We start from the raw sequence: 6,000 nt of genomic DNA, 5'->3' as shown, positions 1-6,000 counted from the left end.
CTTTACTCGCGAATATAATATTTGCGAAAACACGTGTCATAAAAAACAGAGATACGCGAGTAATATGGGTGTTTCGCCAAAACTTGAATGTGGAGGCACATCCGCGGTTTTTGAAGAATCTATTTGAAATGGGCGCTAATGAAACGGGATGCGCATCAAAATCGTATGCACATTGCGCGACTTTTGCCCACTTAAAGGTTTTTTGCAGTGCATGATGCAACTGGCGGCACACAATGGCCGCTGAGTGAAACCGCAATATGCATAAATATTGAAAGAGATTGATTCGCTTTATCCAAAATCGGATGAGCATTAACCGACTTTAAATAATTCGCGAATTACAGGCTTTTTAATTTTCATATCTTTAGGAGGTACGGAGGACCAGTTTCCGTTGTCACCAAACAACTTCATCACTGACCATTGCCGTCGACTATTAATCGATAATCAGATAACACCAAAATGTTTTACGGTGGAAATAAATTTGATTAGCTACAGGCGGAGGTAGAGAAGACTATAGTTTTAGTTGTGCAGTTATATGGGGCCACACCAAACGGTGGGTCTACATCCGCGACTTTTACTGCAGAAGTTTATTAACAACTCTGAACCCAAAATTCCACGTGACATCCAAATACCGTTATAGGGAGGAGCATATACTAAAACTTACCTATGTCGAAAATTTTGGTAAAGAAGTTTTTTGACCGCTAGTAACCCTAAATGTCACATTATAGCTAATACTGTCTGAAAACATACCTAATAATTCCAAAACACCTGAAATCGGGCGGTACCGCTATATGGGGGCTATTCCAAAACGTGGACCGATATAAAACATTTAGAACTTGGCCTTCATAAGAAGGATATATGAGGAAATATCAAAATTTTTTAGTCTTCCATAAAAAAAAATTTAAGCTACATGAAAGATTTTTGGTACATAGATTGGGGGAAAATTCCGATTCTCAAATCTGTTCGAGATACTCATTTTGGTTGTTGCGCGCAAAAGTTATGGCGGTTTTAATTCTGATAATAAGAAATAAATCTTAAAACAACGCTACTCATTATATTGCAAAACATTGTTAATTAAGGGCTTCCTACGTACTATATGATTTCTGAGGTCCCATAACATTAGTGACAAAGTTGTAAATTTTCGCGGAAATTAAGAAAGAATTAAAAAAATTGCTTGATTGCAACTTGTTTTACGAGTATTAAAATTTAAGCTGTTTATGCATCGGAAAAATATTTTAAAAATATGTACGTAATCTAAACATCGTGGCGATGGAACCAAAAAATATAAATCTATTTTGCGGTTTGCACATTTTAGCAAAAACAAAAAAAATATATATTAAAGGAAGTTATAACATTTTTGTAAAAGAAAATAATGTATAAGAAAATTAGGTCGGAGTTATTCTACTATTTCAGTTAAATTTCACGCAAAAAATCACGTTTTTTATTCTAATCACTTCTCGAGTACACGCTAACATCTAGCGGAAGATATGGTTAACGTTCAAATAAATGTTGGGTTCCTTTGAATGCGGTATAATCTTCAAATAAAAATGTATCATTTGAAATGCGTGTAAATCGCGAAATCCTCAAAATCGCTTGATGCGCATGCGGTTTATCAATACGGCGAATTCTTCTCTTTTAATTTGTACACATTTGCCAGGATTTACTTTGTCCGCTAAGATGTAGCGTCGTCTGCAGTTTAGTGTGCAACAATCTGTATAACGCTTATAAGTTGCACAAAGTGCATACACTTCTTATGCGCATCCGATTTCGCTAACAACCGTGGAAAAATACATCGATCTAATCCTATTTCGATCAAATCCATCAATAACCGTGGATGTAGCATCACACACTATTTTTGGGATAAATCGGATACAGCTCCTATGCCACTGAATTTTTTAAACCGCTGTTTTCGCAAAACCGCGAGTGATGTGTCAGTTTTTTCATTGACAAGATAACGATCCACAGAAACTGCGACTAAATCCGCGATATTTTCAAAAACATTTTTCGCACATTTTTCGGTTTTTGCAGTTGCTGTTTTCACCGTTCTAGGGGATGGATTTTCACTATCTATGATTTATATGACCCGGACCGCCGAAAAACTAAAATATCGCGGGGTACCAGCACACTCAAAAGGATATTGTAAATACTGTACCCAAAAAATAGGTTTTTTAGAAAAAATATCGCACTAAATTTTGGCCTTTGGCAGTAGATTACTCTGCTGGTGTGTGGGCTACATAGCCAATATACATATCAAATTATGCGTAATTGCGAGTACTTTAATCCTATTAATTGTTATTTGAAATACTCGAGTGCGCGTTCCAGTTAAATTAAAAATACGAAAAACACCTAAAATCTGGCTTCAAAATGTCAACATCCATAAAAGGTGGAAGCAGTGGAAATTTTGAAAAGTGATACATTAGAAGTGTAATCTTCATTTTGTATTCTTCTACTTTTACTTTGGACATATGTCGTCATTTAACCGGTTTAATCAGCAATCAAATAGTAACGTAAAAAACCTCGTTAGCTTCAACGTTTTTTTCCTATTTTTATTCATTTAGGCGGTCAAAACTTCCAAGTAAATTAAATTATTTGCCAAATTTTTGAGCTTTGTTCAAAAACACTTGAATTAATCTAGCCATGGTCATAGTTACTGGTAAATTGCAATAGTTTGCGTATTATAATATTGCAAACCTTGGCTTCATGGAAACTAAATTTTTTTGATATTCACTCATATATACTTTATAGAGTCGGAGATGATTATTTATACTATGGTGGAGGGTACAAAAAAATATGAGTGACATCTATTGGAATCTTTAGTTGAATGCCTTTATTTAATAAAATATACCCAGCAAAATTTTAAGGAAGGGGTTCCATGCGATGACGTGATTACATGGCATCTTTTGCATTGGTTCAAACGAAGACGTGAAAGATCCGATCTTTTCATTAGCATTTGAACCAATGCAAAGGAAGTCGTGAAAGTGTTTTATGTGTGTTTTTATTTATACACATTTCTCAATATATATACGATTAATTATTTACAATAGGCTTGATATTGTCGGAGACTCGAAATCACAACCAACGTTGTTAAAACTCTCGTCGCAATGATAAAATCATTGTAAAGGGTTGGTGAAGACGAACTGCAAAAGCGTTGGTGAAAATGGCATGTCAAAGCATTAATGTAAATGACATGCTTTGGATCCAAAAATGAATAGCATCTTTTGGGGTCCACGCTCAAATAAAATTCATCGATGAAAATGCTGAAAAGATGACATGCTACATCACTTGCACCCATGGTTGAATGACATCTTTGGCATCGAACATTTTGCTGTGTAAGTATGAATAACATATGCATAATCAATGTGTTTTATGTCAATAATATACGCAAACCAATATTTATAACCTACACCACTATGTGGGGAGGGTATTATAAGTTGGTTTTGGCCAAAACGTTTGTAACGCATCGCTATAATGGTCTAAGACCCATACATATGTATACCAAAATGAATGTCTCGACGAGCTGAGTCGATCTGGCTATGTGTGTCCGTCCGTCCGTCTGTCCATCTTAACCTTGTAATCACGCCACAGGTCGCAATTTCAATCCGATCGTCACCAAATTTTGTGTGTTGATAAAGGTCCCGGAGAGGAAGAAGCCTATTGATTTTGGTGATTGTCTGATAATAATCAGGGGTAGGAATATGCAAAAAACTTATTTGGAGAAAAAGTCAACATTTTATTTCAAAGCGAATATCTCCGGTTCTTTATGGGTTGTATCAAACGCAAAAACTGCTAATGAAAGTAGAAAATATCACCTTTTATGCAACGTAGTTTGTCGTAGGTGGTCAAACAAGGAAGATATCGCAATAGTCGCTAATAAAAACCACCTTTTCATTTTTGCGATTTTAATAATAATGACGAATATCACAGCTTTGGTTAGGGATCTACCAAAAGCAAAGACTGACTATGAAAGTAGAAAATCCCATCTTTACAACGATGCAAAGTAGGTTGACGTAGATGGCCAAAAACGGAGATATCGCATTTGTCGGTAATACATCCCATTTCTTCATTTTTTTTTGTAATCACGCTTCACGTCGCAATTTTGATTGGATCGTCACGAAATTTTGGGTGTTAATGGGGGTCCCACAGAGGAAAAATCATATTGATTCTGGTAATGGTCGGATATTATTCTGGGGTCGGAACTTATTTGGAGAAAAGGCCAACGTTTTATTTCAGAGCTAATATCTCTCTTCTGTAAGAGGTATATCGAAAGCAAAACCTGGCAAGGAAAGTAGAAAATATCACCTTTACAACGATATGAAGTAGGTTGTCAAACAACAGAGAAATCGAGGTAGTCGGTGCAACACACTACAGGTCGGAATCATACTACAGAGAAAGAAGCCTATTGACGGTTGAAGTACTTGTGCGAAATATACAAAATAATGGAGTTTTCAGATATATCATGCATTTTAAGGCAATAAATGCAGTTTTTCGAGTTGATTATTTCTCTAAATATTTTTGACATGCTCTTATCTACAAGTTTGCTTCAGAGGTTTAAGCAACATTCTAATTGGTTTCAGAGATATTGCCTCTATTTGCTGTAAAAAGTCAATATTTAGCCATGTTTAGACGAGGCCATAAAATTTAAACCCAATCTAACAACACAAATCACAAATATGGTTTTTATCGACTGGGTCTGCACTTTCATAAAATTCGAAGTAGAAAGTGTTTGTACAAAATTTCCTGGAAAATGTTGCACAGTGTAATGAAGAAGTTATCTAATAATATTTTATGGTTTGTTTTAAAAACATAGAGAACATACATATGTACTTTCTTCTTAGTTATTGCGTATTAATATTGTAAACACTCATACGCAATAGTGGCGATATAAATATTCCAGCACCATTCTTTATTTCCAAAAATATTCTATTCAACAGCACTTCTTTTGCATGACTAAAAAACATTGGTTATCATGTATACCCTCTACCATAGTATGGAGGGTTTATTAAGTTTGTTTCTCTGTCTGTAACACACCGAACTAATCATTTGCGACCATGTGAAGTATATATATTCTTGATCAGTATAAAACTTTAAGACGATCTAGCTATGTCCGTCCGTCTGTTGTAATCACTCTACCGGTCGCAATAATTGAGCTAGAGCGCTATATTTTTGCACCCGAGTGTCTTTTTTCCATAGGCAGCTCAAGTTCGAAGATGGGCTATATCGGCCCACCTTCTGGTATAGCCCCCATATAACGGTACCTCCAGATTTTCGGTATTTTGGGGATTTTAGCTAAATTTTTTGACCAAGCTACTTGTAATTTCCCGTTTGGGTTCCCAGTGGTCACAAAACATCTCCACTGAAAACTGTCAACATAGGTGTATGTTTTGGTACAGGCTCCATATAACGGTACCCCCCGACCTCCGGTATTTTGAGAATTTTAGCTATAATTTTTGAACGAACTATCTGTAATTTGACATCTGTATACATATATTCTTGATCAGTATAAAACTTTAAGACGATCTAGCTAGGTCCGTCCGTCTGTTGTAATCACTCTAGCGGTCGCAATAATTGAGCTAGAGCGATATATTTTTAAGCACCAGAGTGTCTTTTTTCCATAGGCAGCTCAAGTTCGAAGATGGGCTATATAGGCCCACCTTCTAGTATAGCCCCCATATAACGGTACATCCCGATTTTCGGTATTTTGGGGATTTTAGCTACATTTTTTGACCAAGCTACTTGTAATTTCCGTTTGGGTTCCCAGTGGTCACAAAACATCTCCACTGAAAACTGTCAACATAGGTGTATGTTTTGGTACAGGCTCCATATAACGGTACCCCCCCGATCTCCGGTATTTTGACAATTTTAGCTATAATTTTTAAACGAACTATCTGTAATTTGACGTCTAAAGTTTCCAGTGGTCACAAAACTTCTCCACTAAAAATTGTCAATATAGGTCCATGTTTTAGTACAGCTCCCATATACCTCCCGATTTTCGGTATTTTGAGG

Source organism: Musca autumnalis, unplaced genomic scaffold (genome assembly GCF_047663935.1).
Source record: "Musca autumnalis isolate F117 unplaced genomic scaffold, ASM4766393v1 scaffold_2, whole genome shotgun sequence".
NCBI lineage: Eukaryota > Metazoa > Arthropoda > Insecta > Diptera > Muscidae > Musca > Musca autumnalis.
The sequence above is the reverse complement of the archived record's forward strand: the minus strand, read 5'-3'. Positions refer to the sequence as shown.